The sequence below is a fragment of the Oncorhynchus gorbuscha genome, linkage group LG24 (genome assembly GCF_021184085.1).
Source record: "Oncorhynchus gorbuscha isolate QuinsamMale2020 ecotype Even-year linkage group LG24, OgorEven_v1.0, whole genome shotgun sequence".
NCBI classification, from domain to species: Eukaryota; Metazoa; Chordata; class Actinopteri; order Salmoniformes; family Salmonidae; genus Oncorhynchus; species Oncorhynchus gorbuscha.
The window spans coordinates 51,640,074-51,659,693 of NC_060196.1; the positions used below are offsets into that span (position 1 = coordinate 51,640,074).

At 44.7% G+C, this 19,620-nt stretch overlaps 1 pseudogene; it reads right to left on the reverse strand.

Moving 5' to 3' along the window:
• The window catches only part of LOC124012266, a 307,453-nt pseudogene that overhangs the window by 219,390 nt on the left and 68,443 nt on the right, over positions 1-19,620 (reverse strand).

The following is a 19,620-nucleotide window of genomic DNA, read 5'->3' on the forward strand; positions in this document are numbered from 1 at the left end:
CAGGGCAGACAGACTTCAGCCATGGTAGTGTCAGAGACAGGGCAGACAGACTTCAGCCATGGTAGTGTCAGAGACAGGGCAGGCAGAGACTTCAGCCATGGTAGTGTCAGAGACAGGGCAGACAGAGACTTCAGCCATGGTAGTGTCAGAGACAGGGCAGGCAGAGACTTCAGCCATGGTAGTGTCAGAGACAGGGCAGGCAGACTTCAGCCATGGTAGTGTCAGAGACAGGGCAGGCAGACATCAGCCATGGTAGTGTCAGAGACAGGGCAGGCAGAGACTTCAGCCATGGTAGTGTCAGAGACAGGGCAGGCAGACTTCAGCCATGGTAGTGTCAGAGACAGGGCAGGCAGACATCAGCCATGGTAGTGTCAGAGACAGGGCAGGCAGAGACTTCAGCCATGGTAGTGTCAGAGACAGGGCAGGCAGAGACTTCAGCCATGGTAGTGTCAGAGACAGGGCAGACAGAGACTTCAGCCATGGTAGTGTCAGAGACAGGGCAGGCAGAGACTTCAGCCATGGTAGTGTCAGAGACAGGGCAGGCAGAGACTTCAGCCATGGTAGTGTCAGAGACAGGGCAGGCAGACATCAGCCATGGTAGTGTCAGAGACAGGGCAGGCAGACATCAGCCATGGTAATGTCAGAGACAGGGCAGGCAGACTTCAGCCATGGTAGTGTCAGAGACAGGGCAGGCAGAGACTTCAGCCATGGTAGTGTCAGAGACAGGGCAGGCAGAGACTTCAGCCATGGTAGTGTCAGAGACAGGGCAGGCAGACATCAGCCATGGTAGTGTCAGAGACAGGGCAGGCAGACATCAGCCATGGTAGTGTCAGAGACAGGGCAGGCAGACATCAGCCATGGTAGTGTCAGAGACAGGGCAGGCAGACTTCAGCCATGGTAGTGTCAGAGACAGGGCAGGCAGACATCAGCCATGGTAGTGACAGAGACAGGGCAGGCAGAGACTTCAGCCATGGTAGTGTCAGAGACAGGGCAGGCAGACTTCAGCCATGGTAGTGTCAGAGACAGGGCAGGCAGAGACTTCAGCCATGGTAGTGTCAGAGACAGGACAGGCAGAGACTTCAGCCATGGTAGTGTCAGAGACAGGGCAGACAGAGACTTCAGCCATGGTAGTGTCAGAGACAGGGCAGGCAGAGACTTCAGCCATGGTAGTGTCAGAGACAGGGCAGGCAGAGACTTCAGCCATGGTAGTGTCAGAGACAGGGCAGGCAGACATCAGCCATGGTAGTGTCAGAGACAGGGCAGGCAGACTTCAGCCATGGTAGTGTCAGAGACAGGGCAGACAGAGACTTCAGCCATGGTAGTGTCAGAGACAGGGCAGGCAGACATCAGCCATGGTAGTGTCAGAGACAGGGCAGGCAGAGACTTCAGCCATGGTAGTGTCAGAGACAGGACAGGCAGAGACTTCAGCCATGGTAGTGTCAGAGACAGGACAGGCAGAGACTTCAGCCATGGTAGTGTCAGAGACAGGGCAGACAGAGACTTCAGCCATGGTAGTGTCAGAGACAGGGCAGGCAGACATCAGCCATGGTAGCGGCATGTAATTAGTTTAGGTTAAAGAGGCAACATAATACAGTCACCACTGAGTCTTACGTTAAAGGCTGTCTTCTCTTGTCTGCGGTTTTAACCAAATCAGCATCCATGATGAGACCCACATATTGCATAATTAACCATATGTGATGACCTCTTTCAGAACCAACACTTTTAGAGTTCAAAAGTGTCATGACAAAAGTGTGGTAGTTCAGACAGCTATACTATGGGTAACATCCGTGGAAGGCTATTTAGGGTATGAACTAAAGCTCTGGAATGGAGAGTGTCTGTTTAATCTGACAAAAATGGAGAATATACACAGAGTATGCCAAACATTAGGAACACCTTACTGATATTAAATTGCACCCTCCTTTTGCCCTCAGAACAGCCTCTATTTGTCGGGTAATGGACTTTATATTGTGTCGAAAGCGTTCCACAGGGAAGCTTGCCCATGTTGACTCCAATGCTTCCCACAGTTGTGCCAAGTTGACTGGATGTCCTTTGGGTGGTGGACCATTCTTGACACACAGGGGAAACTGTTTGCATGTGACAAACCCAGCAGAGTTGCAATTCTTCACACAAACCGGTGCGTCTGGAACATACTACCATCCCCCTGTTCAAAAGCACTTAAATCTTTGGTTTTGCACATTCCCCCTCAATGGCACATGTACACAATCCATGTCTTAATGGTCTCAAGGCTTAAAACTCCTTATTTAACCTGTCTCCTCCCCTTCATCTACACTCATTGAAATGGATTTAACAAGTGACATCAATAAGGGATCATAGCTTTGACCTGGATTCACCTGGTTGGTCTGTGTCATGGAAAGAGCAGTAGCCTCAGTGTATGTCAAGACTGCAGATGTCAGATCACATAACACGAGACAGTCATGTTCTATTACATGACAAGGCCATTGTGATGTGTGTGAGGAAAGGCTTGGACACGTCTGGGCTTTAGGCTACCTGTGAGACAGCTGACTAGCAGGCTGCCTGACTACAAAGCCTCATGTTGGAGTCACAGCACAGCACAGAGTCAAAGTAGGAGAGGTCAGGGGACAGGGCCGGGGACGGACAGGAGGGAGAGGGGTGAGAGGGGCAGGGGTGAGGGGGGTGACACTGCAAATTGCCAGTTCATCAATATCCATCACCCCAATGCCTCAACTCTGGAAAATTAAACATTTAATCGGTGGGTACCAGGTATGGTTAAGAGAGGGGTAGAAGGAGAATCTGCAGTGAACCTGTCATGGCGTTTTGAGCTGGCAGCCACCCAAGCCCGGAGACGTTTGCCCTCAATTTGCCAGAGCACCCCAGTGGAGGGAGAGGAGGAGAGCAGCCCCACTGAGGCTGTCATCTCTATTGATCCCTGCTGCACTCCAGATCTCCAGATCTCCAGGCCCTAACCTGTGTGTCAGCAAAATAGGTGGGATCGAGCCAGTCAGGTTTGTAGTTCAGAGGCTACATCCCAAATGGCACCCTATTCCCTTTATAGTGCATGACTCCAAGAGTATGTGGACACCCACTAAAATTAGTGTATTCGGCTATTTCAGCCAAACCTGTTGATGACAAGTATATACAAATCGAGCACACAGTCATGCAATCTCCATAAACAAACATTGGCAGTAGAATGCACCGCTCCCTCTCTCCAAGCCAATACTACATGTTAGAGCACTGCTCCCTATATCCAAGCCAATACTACATGTTAGAGCACTGCTCCCTATATCCAAGCCAATACTACATGTTAGAGCACTGCTCCCTCTCTCCAAGCCAATACTACATGTTAGAGCACTGCTCCCTCTCTCCAAGCCAATACTACGTGTTAGAGCACTGCTCCCTCTCTCCAAGCCAATACTACGTGTTAGAGCACTGCTCCCTCTCTCCAAGCCAATACTACGTGTTAGAGCACTGCTCCCTCTCTCCAAGCCAATACTACGTGTTAGAGCACTGCTCCCTCTCTCCAAGCCAATACTACATGGTAGAGCACTGCTCCCTCTCTCCAAGCCAATACTACGTTAGAGCACTGCTCCCTCTCTCCAAGCCAATACTACATGGTAGAGCACTGCTCCCTCTCTCCAAGCCAATACTACATGGTAGAGCACTGCTCCCTCTCTCCAAGCCAATACTACATGGTAGAGCACTGCTCCCTCTCTCCAAGCCAATACTACGTGTTAGAGCACTGCTCCCTCTCTCCAAGCCAATACTACATGTTACTGCTCCCTCTCTCCAAGCCAATGTTAGAGCACTGTTCCCTCTCTCCAAGCCAATACTACATGGTAGAGCACCGCTCCCTCTCTCCAAGCCAATACTACATGGTAGAGCACTGCTCCCTCTCTCCAAGCCAATACTACGTTAGAGCACTGCTCCCTCTCTCCAAGCCAATACTACGTGTTAGAGCACTGCTCCCTCTCTCCAAGCCAATACTACGTGTTAGAGCACTGCTCCCTCTCTCCAAGCCAATACTACGTGTTAGAGCACTGCTCCCTCTCTCCAAGCCAATACTACGTGTTAGAGCACTGCTCCCTCTCTCCAAGCCAATACTACGTGTTAGAGCACTGCTCCCTCTCTCCCAAGCCAAGCCAATACTACGTGTTAGAGCACTGCTCCCTCTCTCCAAGCCAATACTACGTGTTAGAGCACTGCTCCCTCTCTCCAAGCCAATACTACATGGTAGAGCACTGCTCCCTCTCTCCAAGCCAATACTACGTTAGAGCACTGCTCCCTCTCTCCAAGCCAATACTACGTGTTAGAGCACTGCTCCCTCTCTCCAAGCCAATACTACGTGTTAGAGCACTGCTCCCTCTCTCCAAGCCAATACTACGTGGTAGAGCACTGCTCCCTCTCTCCAAGCCAATACTACGTGGTAGAGCACTGCTCCCTCTCTCCAAGCCAATACTACGTGTTAGAGCACTGCTCCCTCTCTCCAAGCCAATACTACGTGTTAGAGCACTGCTCCCTCTCTCCAAGCCAATACTACATGGTAGAGCACTGCTCCCTCTCTCCAAGCCAATACTACATGGTAGAGCACTGCTCCCTCTCTCCAAGCCAATACTACATGGTAGAGCACTGCTCCCTCTCTCCAAGCCAATACTACATGGTAGAGCACTGCTCCCTCTCTCCAAGCCAATACTACATGGTAGAGCACCGCTCCCTCTCTCCAAGCCAATACTACGCGTTAGAGCACTGCTCCCTCTCTCCAAGCCAATACTACGCGTTAGAGCACTGCTCCCTCTCTCCAAGCCAATACTACGTGTTAGAGCACTGCTCCCTCTCTCCAAGCCAATACTACATGTTAGAGCACTGCTCCCTCTCTCCAAGCCAATACTACGTGTTAGAGCACTGCTCCCTCTCTCCAAGCGAATACTACGCGTTAGAGCACTATTACCAAATAAATCAAAGCAAGAGGGATAATTGGCTCTCACTTTTCTCAGCTTATTCTCCTGCATGTGGACACAGACACCAACACAAGTACGGAAGCAATCACTCAGGCAAGCAAGCGCGCACACACACACACACACACACACACACACACACACACACACACACACACACACACACACACACACACACACACACACACACACACACACACACACACACACACACACACACACACACACACACACACACACACACACACACACACACGCCATCCTCTTTCAACGTGTTCTCAGTCCGCCATCATCCAATGAAATAGATTTGGTTACATCGACATTCGCTGTCTTTAACAAATGGAAGGTGGTATGAGGAACTCTTGTTAGACACCATGTTGTACGACGTAACTATAGCATCTTAGAATTACATGCAGTCACAGCAGTTACAACGCCATTCTCTCAGTAAAGATGGCTGACCTTCACTCTGCCTCTTTCTGCTGTTCTTCACCTATGTGAGAATGTTGTTCATTGACTACAGCTCAGGGTTCAACACCATAGTTCCCTCCAAGCTCATCACTAAGATAAGGAACCTGGGACTGAACACCTCCCTCCGCAACTGGATCCTGGACTTCCTGATGGGCCGCCCCCAGGTGGTAATGGTAGGCAACAACACAACCGCTAAACTGACCCTTCCAGGAGGAAGGCCGTAAAAATTGTCCCAGACTCCAGCCACCCAAGTCATAGATGGTTCTCTCTGCTACTGCATGGCCAGTGGTACCGATGCACCAAGTCTGGAACCAACAAGACCCTGAAAAGCTCCCTCCCCCCAAAGCCATAAGACTGCTAAATAGTTAGTTTAATAGTTAATACAGATAGTCTGGTTAGATCTTTGATTGACCCTTTTTGCACAAACTCTTTTGACTCATTACATACGCTGCTGCATCTATCTTTTACGTATCATATTGCCTTGTCACTTTATTCCGACCTACAGTTGAAGTGGGAAGTTTACATACACTTAGGTTGGAGTCATTAAAACTTGTTTTTCAACCACCCCACAAATTTCTTGTTAACAAACTATAGTGTTGGCAAGTCAGTTAGGACATCTACTTTGTGCATGACACATGTCAATTTTCCAACAATTGTTTACAGACAGATTATTTCACTTATAATTCACTGTACCACAATTCCAGTGGGTCAGAAGTTTACATACACTAAGCTAAAAAATTATGTCATGGCTTTAGAAGCATCTGATAGCCTAATTGACAGCATTGGAGGTGTACCTGTGGATTTATTTCAAGACCTTCCTTCAAACTCAGTGCCTCCTTGCTGAAAATCAGCCAATACCTCAGAACAAAAAGTGTAGACCTCCAGAAGTCTGGTTCAACTGCACATGGGGACAAAGATCATACTTTTTGGAGAAATGTTCTCTGGTCTGATGAAACTAAAATAGAACTGTTTGACCATAATGACCATCCCAACTGTGAAGCACGGGGGTGGCAGCATCATTTTGTGGGGGTGCTTGCTGCAGGTGGGACTGGTGCTTGTCACAAAATAGATGGCATCATGAGATGGAAAATTATGTGGTTATATTGAAGCAACATCTCAAGACATCAGTCAGCAAGTTAAAGCTTGGTCATAAATGGGTCTTCCAAATGGCCCTAAGCATACTTCCGAAGTTGTGGCAAAATGGCTTAAGGACAACAAAGTCAAGGTATTGGAGTGGCCATCACAAAGCCCTGACCTCAATCCTATAGAAAATGTGTGGGCAGAAATGTGTATTTATGTTTACGTGTTTTACTTTTTAAATTGTTCTCTGTGCATTGTAGGGAAAGACCAGTAAGTATTTCACTGTTAGTCTTCATCTGTTGTGTACAAACTATGTGACAAACACAAGTTGATTGGATTTGAAAAGTTGCGGCTAAAGCCTGCTCCCACACCCAGAAGCTTCTCCAAAACATATCCCTCCACTCAGAGGGGGGAACGAGGGAACTGAGGGAGGAAATAGTTCTTTACTACTCCAGTCTGAGCTTGCACACCAGTCAAGATGACTGTTTGAACTGAAGGGGCTCTGCATTTTAAATCCCTCCTGAACACACACCTCTACAATGGAGGAACGTTAACAAGAGCCAGAGAGAAAAGAGGGGGGGTACAGAGCATAATAAACAGACTAGGGAAGGTGGCTTCCATGAGGAGAGAGTGAATCCCTCACACAGGCAGAGTAGATATCTGGCTGAACAGATAGTGCTAGCTGAAGGCTGATAAGCTGAAAGACTGGCCATGCAAGGCAATAACTAGAGGAGGGAAGGAAGGGAGCTCTGTAAATCGATGGCTGGCATTAAGGCAAGCATCAGCACAGATAGAGAGAAAGAGAGAGGGGGAGGGGAGACAGAGAGAGAGAGATCGAGAGAGTGAGAGACAGTGAGCGAGTGAGAGATAGCGAGAGAGAGAGAAAGAGGGGAATTAAAGAGAGAGAAACAAACAGTAAAAATGTGTTCTGGCCCAAGACATATACAGCAAGGCACTCAGCAAACCTCCAACACTTCTCCCCTAACCCTCCTCCTCATGGGGAAAAGCCTACTGAAATAATGACAGGTCATTAAATAAGTCAATGGCTTATTGATCCAGGCCAGTACCAGCAATTGCATCCGATACCGTGCAACAGTTTTATGTTCGAGACCACCTAAAGTGAGACTGATTCAAGAACAAGACCGGAGAAAATGGAGTCCGAGTCAAGACCAAGACCGGGATGGAGACAAGGGGTCTAAGACCGAGACAAGACCAGAAAAATGGGAATCTAATTCAAGACCATGATGTAATTTTGTCAAATCACCACCATAATAAGAGTTGAAAATGTCCAGTATTTCTGTGTTCATATTTCAGAGCAACATCTGGATTCTTTAGACATTCAGAATAGTGAATAAATGCATTCTGAGGGAAAAGAGGCACTCTACAAATATTACTAACCCAAACACGGTGAGGAACAATGGGCCTTCTACACCTGCAGAAAAGGACTAAGGATTTAGAAAATAATCATATTGATAATAATATTATTATTTTTTTTTAATGATGTTTCTGATTTAATCTCTTCTGTTTTTGTTGGAAAGGAAAGGGTTAACACTGAAGATTTTTATTTTCTGGTCTCTGGGAAGATAAATCTGGCTAGATATAGGCATCTGCCATTCAACTGTATTAGGGCAAAATTTGGAATGTGAAATCAACCAAGCACACTGACTTAATGAGTGGGAACATTTTTACAAAAATGTATGGAAACCTTTGCCTTCCTGAAGGCCAACAGGTCACTGCACAATAGCGAGTAGTATTTCTCCCATTGTCTAGCTAGCTAGCTTTTGTTGTCGGCTAGTTTGCAGGGGCTGCAGCAGGTGTTATCAAAAAGGATGTTGTTGCTAATTTGTTAGCATCTCCCTTTTCAAAATTAACTTTCAACAACAAGTTAAGTTTCAAATGATCATCATCTGGTGAGTGGAACTGTGTTTTTTATTGCAGTGCACTAAACACGCACTGTTGTTAGCCATCTCTTAAAAAATAACTTATATTGTTGCATTTAAAGTGGAATTGACAGCATTTAAGCAACATGACATCTTTTTAAAATCGGTTCGTATACACCACCAGGAAGAATGTGAAACATTTTTTACATTTTTATATTCTGACAAGCAACCACTTAGATATGGTCATGGTCATATGGTCATTCATAAATTCTTAGTATACGTCATTCCCAAGCATTCTATAGCAATATAGAAGCCGTAGCAGAGCTGGTTAGGCTGTTTACATGTTATCTAGAGCGTTAGTGACAAACTACCTTTTTTGCCCATGTTTACTGACACTGGTCATATTGAGCAAGTGTTGCCCGTTCATCAATTCATCAGATGTGCTGCGCTGTGTCACACTCAGACGAGAGTTCTCTGAAATCGGAGTAGAGAGCCAGAATTTGCGTGAACACAAGAGCTATGCTAACTGTTTAACAGTGGTTCAAGTTCTTACTAGTTTACCAAATGACACCTGCATCTCTAACTGTGTGTAGCCACCAAATAATTATATGAGGGGAATAAGTCAGTCACTCACCCACTCCTCCAATGGCATGACATGATATGACATCCACCTAGCAGCCAAGTTAGGCTCTGTTTTTAGCTTTCTACATAAATAGATATGCTTAGTCTCTTAGCCACGTTATGACTCACTTGTGATCGTTCCCCTTGCTAGTTTGATTTTGTTGACATTAAATAAAAAATCATCCATTTTAAAACCTCTTATAAATTTGCGTTTGTAGCATGAACTGGGAATTTTATATTTTTATGACATTAAAATCAATTTAGTCTCTAATAAATAATTACACATGTTCAATTTGGTTTAAATAATGCTAAAACTGTGTTGGAATGTTGGAGAAGAAAGTAAAAGTGCAATATGTGCCATGTAAAAAAGCTAACGTTTAAATTCCTTGCTCAGAACATGAGAACATATGAAAGCTGGTGGTTCCTGTCAACATGAGGCTTCAATATTCCCAGGTAAGAGGTTTTAGGTTGTAGTTATTATAGGACTAATTCTCTCTATACCATTTGTATTTCATATAGCTTTGACTATTGCATGTTCTAATAGGTACTTTAGTATTGCCAGCCTAATCTCCAGAGTTGATAGGCTTGAAGTCATCAACAGTGCAATGCTTTTACGCATTACGCAAGTGCTGTTTGAATGAATGCTTACGAGCCTGCTGCTGCCTACCACCGCTCAGTCAGACTGCTCTATCAAATCATAGACTTAAATATAATATAATAACACACAGAAATAAGAGCCTTAGGTCATTAATATGGTCAAATCAGGAAACTATCACTTTGAAAACAAAACGTTTATTATTTCAGTGAAATATGAACCGTTACGTATTTTATCTAACTATGTCTAAATTACATTGCACAACCTTCAACGTTATATCATAATTACGTAAAATTCTATTAGTTCGCAACGAGCCAGTTGGCCCAAACTGTTGCATATACTCTGACTCTGCGTGCAATGAACGCAAGAGAAGTGACACAATTTCCCTAGTTTAATATTGCCTGCTAACATTAATTTATTTTAACTAAATATGCAGGTTTAAAAATATATTATTCTGTGTATTGATTTTAAGAAAGGCATGTTAAGGCATAGGTACATTCGTGCAACGATTGTGATTTTTTTTCCGCAAATGCGCTTTTGTTAAATCATCCCCAGTTTGGAGAAGTTGGCTGTCTTTGTTAGTAAGAAATGGTCTTCACACAGTTCGCAACGAGCCAGGCGGCCCAAACTGCTGCATATACCCTGACTCTGTTGTACAGAACGCAAAATAAGTGACACAATTTCCCTAGTTAAAAGAAATTCATGTTAGCGGGCAATATTAACTAAATATGCAGGTTTAAAAATATATACTTGTGTATTGATTTTTAGAAAGGCGTTGATGTTTATGGTTTGGTACACATTGGTGCAATGACAGCACTTGTTAAATCACCCGTTTGGAGTAGTAGGCTATGATTCAATGATAAATTAACAGGCACAGCATTGATTATATGCAACGCAGGACAAACTAGATAAATAAATAAATAAAAATGATTGGGCCTCTATAACTATATCTATTGTTTTTGTTGTTGTTGTTGTGTGATTTGGATTCATCCCCTCTACCACACGGAACCCCACTAATCCTACCGACGGAAACGCACGAGGTGGCTAATAACAGACCTACATCCTATGCTAGCTTGCTACCGATGGCCTGGCTAGCTGTCTAAATCGCCATGACCCCAACCATACTCTCTACTCACTGGACCCTTTTGATCACTCGACTAAACATGCCTCTCCTTAATGTCAATATGCCTTGTCCATTGCTGTTCTGGTTAGTGTTTATTGGCTTATTTCACTGTAGAGCCTCTAGTCCTGATCACTATACCTTATCCAACCTATTAGTTCCACCACCCACACATGCGATGACATCTCCTGGTTTCAATGATGTTTCTAGAGACAATATCTCTCCCTTCATCGCTCAATACCTAGGTTTACCTCCACTTTATTCACATCCTACCATACCTTTGTCTGTACATTATACCTTGAAGCAATTTCATCGCCCCCAGAAACCTCCTTTTACTCTCTGTTCCAGACGTTCTAGACGACCAATTCTTATTGCTTTTAGCCATACCCTTATCCTACTCATCCTCTGTTCCTCTGGCGATGTAGAGGTAAATCCAGGCCCTGCAGTGCCTAGCTCCACTCCTATTCCCCAGGTGCTCTCTTTTGATGACTTCTGTAACTGTAATAGCCTTGGTTTCATGCATGTTAACATTAGAAGCCTCCTCCCTTTGTTCTATTCACTGATTTAGCAGACTCTGCCAACCCGGATGTTCTAGCTGTGTCTGAATCCTTGCTTAGGAAGACCACCAAAAATTCGGAAAATTTAATCCCAAACTACAACATTTTCAGACAGGATAGAACTGCCAAAGGGGGCGGTGTTGCAATCTACTGCAAAGATAGCCTGCAGAGTTCTGTCCTACTATCCAGGTCTGTACCCAAACAATTTGAACTTCTACTTTTAAAAATCCACCTCTCTAAAAACAAGTCTCTCACCGTTGCTGCCTGCTATAGACCACCCTCTGCCCCCAGCTGTGCTCTGGACACCATATGTGAACTGATTGCCCCCCATCTATCTTCAGAGCTCGTGCTGCTAGGCGACCTAAACTGGAACATGCTTAACACCCCAGCCATCCTACAATCTAAGCTTGATGCCCTCAATCTCGCACAAATTATCAATGAACCTACCAGGTACCTCCCCAAAGCCTTAAACACGGGCACCCTCATAGATATCATCCTAACCAACTTGCCCTCTAAATACACCTCTGCTGTCTTCAACCAAGATCTCAGCGATCACTGCCTCATTGCCTGCATCCGTAATGGGTCAGCGGTCAAACGACCTCCACTCATCACTGTCAAACGTTCCCTGAAACACTTCAGCAAGAAGGCCTTTCTAATCGACCTGGCCGGGGTATCCTGGAAGGATATTGATCTCATCTCGTCAGTAGAGGATGCCTGGATATTTTTTTAAATGCCTTCCTAACCATCTTAAAAAAACATGCCCTGTTTAAGAAATTTAGAACCAGGAACAGATATAGCCCTTGGTTCTCCCCAGACCTGACTGCCCTTAACCAAACACAAAAACATCCTATGGCGTTCTGCATTAGCATCGAACAGCCCCCGTGATATGCAGCTGTTCAGGGAAGCTAGAAACCATTATACACAGGCAGTTAGAAGAGCCAAGGCTAGCTTTTTCAAGCAAAAATTTGCTTCCTGCTACACGAACTCAAAAAAAGTTCTGGGACACTGTAAAGTCCATGGAGAATAAGAACACCTCCTCCCAGCTGCCCACTGCACTGAAGATAGGAAACACTGTCACCACTGATAAAAACCACCATAATTAATCATTTCAATAAGCATTTTTCTACGGCTGGCCATGCTTTCCACCTGGCTACTCCTACCCCAGTCAACAGCACTGCACCCCCCGCAGCAACTCGCCCAAGCCTTCCCCATTTCTCCTTCTCCCAAATCCGTTCAGCTGATGTTCTGAAAGAGCTGCAAAATCTGGACCCCTACAAATCAGCCGGGCTAGACAATCTGGACCCTTTCTTTCTAAAATTATCTGCCGAAATTTTTGCCACCCCTATTACTAGCCTGTTCAACCTCTCTTTCGTGTTGTCTGATATTCCCAAAGATTGGAAAGCAGCTGCGGTCATCCCCCCTCTTCAAATGAGGGGACACTCTTGACCCAAACTGCTACAGACCTCTATCTATCCTACCATGCCTTTCTAAGGTCTTCGAAAGCCAAGTCAACAAACAGATTATCGACCATTTCGAATCTCACCATACCTTCTCTGCTATGCAATCTGGTTTCAGAGCTGGTCATGGGTGCACCTCAGCCACGCTCAAGGTCCTAAATGATATCTTAACCGCCATCGATAAGAAACATTACTGTGCAGCCGTATTCACCACATCCTCATCGGCAGATTCGACAGCCTTGGTTTCTCAAATGATTGCCTCGCCTGGTTCACCAACTACTTCTCTGATAGAGTTCAGTGTGTCAAATCGGAGGGTCTGCTGTCCGGACCTATGGCAGTCTCTATGAGGGTGACACAGGGTTCAATTCTTGGACCGACTCTCTTCTCTGTATACATCAATGATGTCGCTCTTGCTGCTCGTGAGTCTCTGATCCACCTCTACGCAGACAACACCATTCTGTATACTTCTGGCCCTTCTTTGGACACTGTGTTAACAACCCTCCAGGCAAGCTTCAATGCCATACAACTCTCCTTCCGTGGCCTCCAATTGCTCTTAAATACAAGTAAAACTAAATGCATGCTCTTCAACCGATCGCTACCTGCACCTGCCTGCCTGTCCAACATCACTACTCTGGACGGCTCTAACTTAGAATACGTGGACAACTACAAATACTTAGGTGTCTGGTTAGACTGTAAACTCTCCTTCCAGACCCATATCAAACATCTCCAATCCAAAGTTAAATCTAGAGTTGGCTTCCTTTTTCGCAACAAAGCATCCTTCACTCATGCTGCCAAACATACCCTTGTAAAACTGACCATCCTACCGATCCTTGACTTCGGCGATGTCCTTTACAAAATGGCCTTCAATACCCTACTCAACAAATTGTATGCAGTCTATCACAGTGCAATCCGTATTGTCACCAGAGCCCCATATGCTACCCACCATTGCGACCTGTACGCTCTTGTTGGCTGGCCCTCGCTTCATACTCGTCGCCAAACCCACTGACTCCATGTCATCTACAAGACCCTGCTAGGTAAAGTCCCCCTTATGTCAGCTCGCTGGTCACCATAGCATCTCCCACCTGTAGCACACGCTCCAGCAGGTATATCTCTCTATTCACCCCCAAAACCAATTATTTCTTTGGCCGCCTCTCCTTCGAGTTCTCTGCTGCCAATGACTGGAACAATCTACAAAAATCTCTGAAACTGGAAACAGTTATCTCCCTCACTAGCTTTAAGCACCAACTGTCAGAGCAGCTCACAGATTACTGCACCTGTACATAGCCCACCTATAATTTAGCCCAAACAACTACCTCTTTCCCTACTGTATTTTATTTATTTATTTTGCTCCTTTGCACCCCATTATTTGTATTTCTACTTCGCACATTCTTCCACTGCAAATCTACCATTCCAGTGTATTACTTGCTATTTTGTATTTACTTTGCCACCATGGCATTTTTTTGCCTTTACCTCCCTTATCTCACCTCATTTGCTCACATCGTATATAGACTTGTTTATACTGTATTATTGACTGTATGTTTGTTTTACTCCATGTGTAACTCTGTGTCATTGTATGTGTCAAACTGCTTTGCTTTATCTTGGCCAGGTTGCAATTGTAAATGAGAACTTGTTCTCAACTTGCCTACCTGGTTAAATAAAGGTGAAATAAAATTGAAAAAATAAACTAGTAATATCATCAATCATGTGTAGTTAACTAGTGATTATGTTAAGATTTATTGTTTTTTATAAGATACGTTTAATGCTAGCTAGCACCTTACCTTGGCTCCTTGCTGCACTCGCATAACAGGTAGTCAGCTTGCCACACAGTCTCCTCGTGGAGTGCAATGTAATCGGCCATGATCGGTGTCCAAAAATGGCGATTACCGATTGTTATGAAAACTTGAAATTGGCCCTACTTAATCGGCCATTCCGATTAATTGGGCGACCTCTAGTACTAACCTATCACACTGAAGGCCATTGCGAACATGTTTATAACAGATATAAAGGCTGGATATTACTGTTTCAAAAAAGGAGCTTCGCCTGGTGAAGTGGTTTTATGAGCTGAATGAATAGAAGCTGATAATGAATTTTTTACCTCGCTGGTCTCGGGAAGAAATTATGAGTCCTTACTGTCTGAGACCGAGTTAAGACAGAGTACAAATGTATCCAACACAGAGACAAGACCAAGACACTCAATACGTGCCCCGAGACCGGTCTCGAGTACTAAAACATTGCCATGCAACCTTGCTAAACACATAGCAGTCTGACGCTAATTCAAATACTGCTCTGACTTTTCTTGCATGCCAACGCTCGCTGGAGAGGGGTGAGAGGCAGAGAGAGGTGCAGAGGAGTGTGGGAAAACTTTGTCATTGCGTGACATAATGTTTTTCCCCAAGTCTGAACACGGACAGTGGCATTCAACCAAGACTCACTCTCTCAAACATTACAAAACATTCATTGTAGTACATTATCAGACTAATGGTTTTGAAACCCACCATATGAGAAGGTTTAAACCCATTAGGAAATGCCCATTTACTTTCCTTAGGACACAAAAGTTTGTGATGAAAAAAGGGGTGCTGTTTTATTATGCACAGGTAAAAGGCCTGTAAAATAGATTTAGATAAAAACTTGCTACTTTAATCTGAGCACTTTCTGAGTAGCAGCCACAACCTTTTAAAGCATCAATGCCCATCACAAACTATTCAGCCTGCTCTTACATTATTCAACACAAAGCATTGAATGAACTCACTCACCAGATTAAACTTTGTGTACATGAACTAGGTCTGGGGTAAGATTTTCCATAGATACAGATCTAGGATCAGCTTCCCTTCCCCCAATCATAAGCTTAAGCATTAAGTGTTCTAACACAGACAAAAATAACTCCAATAAAATATATGAAAAAGAGAACCATTAGTGGAAGGAAATGCAAAACTGACAAGATCAGCATCTAGGGGTAAATTCCCTCTACACTACACCACATGAACTACCTACACTGACAAAGTCAGTAGCATGGCAAAATGTCTTGACATTGTTGCAAAAATATGTTTGATTCTAAAATGTGAAATGGGCCAATCCTTTGAGTGTCAAATCCGCTACTGTACTGACATCAGAAGAAATAAGGCTAGGGTTTCTTAGCATACCTTGTGTTGTAGTGTTTGAATGTGCTGCAGTAGTTGAAATCTCACCATAGTGGGGCAGTTGGAATCTCAACATACTGGGGCAGTTGGAATCTCAACATACTGGGGCAGTTGGAATCTCACCATACTGGGGCAGTTGGAATCTCAACATACTGGGGCAGTTGGAATCTTAACATACTGGGGCAGTTGGAATCTCAACATACTGGGACAGTTGGAATCTCAACATACTGGGGCAGTGGGAATCTCAACATACTGGGGCAGTTGGAATCTCAACATACTGGGGCAGTTGGAATCTCAACATACTGGGGCAGTTGGAATCTCAACATACTGGGGCAGTTGGAATCTCAACATACTGGGGCAGTTGGAATCTCAACATACTGGGGCAGTTGGAATCTCAACATACTGGGGCAGTTGGAATCTCAACATACTGGGGCAGTTGGAATCTTAACATACTGGGGCAGTTGGAATCTCAACATACTGGGGCAGTTGGAATCTCAACATACTGGGGCAGTTGGAATCTCAACATACTGGGGTAGTTGGAATCTCAACATACTGGGGCAGTTGGAATCTTAACATACTGGGGCAGTTGGAATCTCAACATACTGGGGCAGTTGGAATCTTTACATACTGTAGCAGTTGGAATCTTTACATACTGTAGCAGTTGGAATCTTTACATACTGTAGCAGTTGGAATCTTTACATACTGTAGCAGTTGGAATCTTTACATACTGTAGCAGTTGGAATCTTTACATACTGTAGTAGTTGGGATCTTAGCGTACTGTAGTAGTTGGAATCTTAACATACCTTAGGCAGCTGTATAGTTTGAATGCAATGGCAGCCTTCTGACATTCCAGACACAACTGGAGGGCGCCTGGATAGTCCTCTTCCTACAGGACAGAGGGACACAAGCCAATAACATGAATATCAGACGTTAAACGTTCTTTTTAGTACATAGTTTGGTGTATGCAAGAATAGAAACATAAGTAATTGTGTTGACCACTGCACTAAAACAGGGGTCTTCAACCTTTTCTTGCGGAGGGACACCCGCCCAGGCAAACCGGCAGCCCCCATCATGTTTGTGAAAAAAAATGCTTCCCCTATGTCTTATTAGGTGAATGATAATGGCAAGGAGAAGTAATTAACATTTTCACAATAAATCAAATCCAATTTGATTTGGTACATGAAGGGCTGTGGTGGTCACCAAATTATGTCAGCCGGTAATTGACTAGCAAATAACTGTCGGTCTCACGGTAATTGACCGTTAATTAACATAAACACTCCTGGCTTCCACACATAGCCTACAAGCCACTGATGCAGACCTATACATTTAAAAAGTATAATATATCCATGTAATATAGCCTCCACCTTCACAATAAATCCATTATTTAATTTAGAAAGGTCTAAAGAAGCATGATATGAAGAAAAGATAGTGTATTTCAGAAGATAAGAATAGCTTACTCTGAGTTGTCCTTATGTTAGGTCCTGATCTGGCTATGCCAAATGGATGTGGGCTACACTAGTTCATTTAGCAGACAAGATTTGCTTAGAATTCTGTGGCATTATTTTATAGTATGAAAAATACAATTGAACAAAGCTGAATGAAATAGAAAGGATATTTTCTCCACACGGTTTGAGGGAGTGCGCACATGCGACTATTGTGTTGAGCGTTTAACAAAGAAACAGGTACTCCTATATACACTGCTCAAACAAATAAAGGGAACACTTAAACAACACTATGTAACTCCAAGTCAATCACACTTCTGTGAAATCAAACTGTCCACTTAGGAAGCAACACTGATTGACAATAAATTTCATGCTGTTGTGCAAATGGAATAGAACAATAAATTACAGGCAATTAACAAGACACCCCCAATGGGTTCTGCAGGTGGTGACCACAGACCACCTCTCAGTTCCTATGCTTCCTGGCTGATGTTTTGGTCACTTTTGAATGCTGGCAGTGCTTTCACTCTAGTGGTAGCATGAGACGGAGTCTACAACCCACACAAGTGGCTCAGGTAGTGCAGCTCATCCAGGATGGAACATCAATGTGAGCTGTGGCAAGAAGGTTTGCTGTGTCTGTCAGCGTAGTGTCCAGAGCATGGAGGCGCTACCAGGAGACAGGCCAGTACATGAGGAGACGTGGAGGAGGCTGTAGGAGGGCAACAACCCAGCAGCAGGACCGCTACCTCTGCCTTTGTGCAAGGATTAGCAGGAGGAGCACTGCCAGAGCCCTAAAAAATGACCTCCAGCAAGCCTCAAATGTGCATGTGTCTGCTCAAACGGTCAGAAACAGACTCCATGTGGGTGGTATGAGGCCCGACGTCCACAGGTGGGGGTTGTGTTTACACCCCAACACCGTGCAGGACGTTTGGCATTTGCCAGAGAACACCAAGATTGGAAAATTCTCCACTGGCGCCCTGTGCTCTTCACAGATGAAAGCAGGTTCACACTGAGCACATGTGACAGACGTGACAGTCTGGAGACGCCTTGGAGAACGTTCTGCTGCCTGCAACATCCTCCAGCATGACAGGTTTGGCGGTGGGTCAGTCATGGTGTGGGGTGGCATTTCTTTGGGGGGCCTCACAGCCCTCCATGTCCTCGCCAGAGGTAGCCTGACTGCCATTAGGTACCGAGATGATTCCTCAGACCCCTTGTGAGACCATATGCTGGTGCGGTTGGCCCTGGGTTCCTCCTAATGCAAGACAATGCTAGACCTCATGTGGCTGGAGTGTGTCAGCGGTTCCTGTAAGAGGAAGGCATTGATGCTATGGATTGGCGCACACGTTCCCCAGACCTGAATCCAATTGAGCACATCTGGGACATCATGTCTCGCTCCATCCACCAACGCCACGTTGCACCACAGACTGTCCAGGAGTTGGCGGATGCTTTAGTCCAGGTCTGGAAGGAGATCCCTCAGGAGACCATCCGCCACCTCATCAGGAGCATGCCCAGGCGTTGTAGGGAGGTCATACAGGCACGTGGAGGCCACACACACTACTGAGCCTCATTTTGACTTGTTTTAAGGACATTACATCAAAGTTGGATCAGCCTGTAGTGTGGTTTTCAACTTTAATTTTGAGTGTGACTCCAAATCCAGACCTCCATGGGTTGCTAAATTTGATTTCCATTGATCATTTTTGTGTGATTTTGTTGTCAGCACATTCAACTATGTAAAGAAAAAAGTATTTAATAAGAATATTTCATTCATTCAGATCTAGGATGTGTTATTTTAGTGTTCCCTTTATTTTTTTGAGCAGTGTACTTAATTTAGAGCTATTAATGTAACTTTAGTTGTCCTACAAACGCTGGGCTATATGTTTAGATTTTTAATACGTTGTAAGGCTGCGTTATGCGACTCTAATGATGATTTGAAAGTAGTTTCTTGAAAGGCATGAGAGCTACCTTGTTTTTTTGCGCTTTACACACTACATCAGTCACTCATTCACAATTTTACAAGCATTTGACAATGCCTAAAAATTCATGTTGGCATTCCTCCTTTTGTTTCGCCAAAATGCACCCTAAAAAAATCCATGCCTTTTGCGGCCAGTGGCCGTTGTGCCCTACTCCGTGAGTGCTGTGCTCCCAATCACCTCTCACTCACATGGCTTTCCATCAAGTGATCGGGTCTCTCAAAGGCTACAAGTGAAGACAGACATCGGGGACGCAACTGCACGCATCCTTATCCAATTCCGAGGTGCATACTGAAGATATTTTTCGACCATACTGGTCATTTATGAACATTTGAACATCTTGGCCATGTTCTGTTATAATCTCT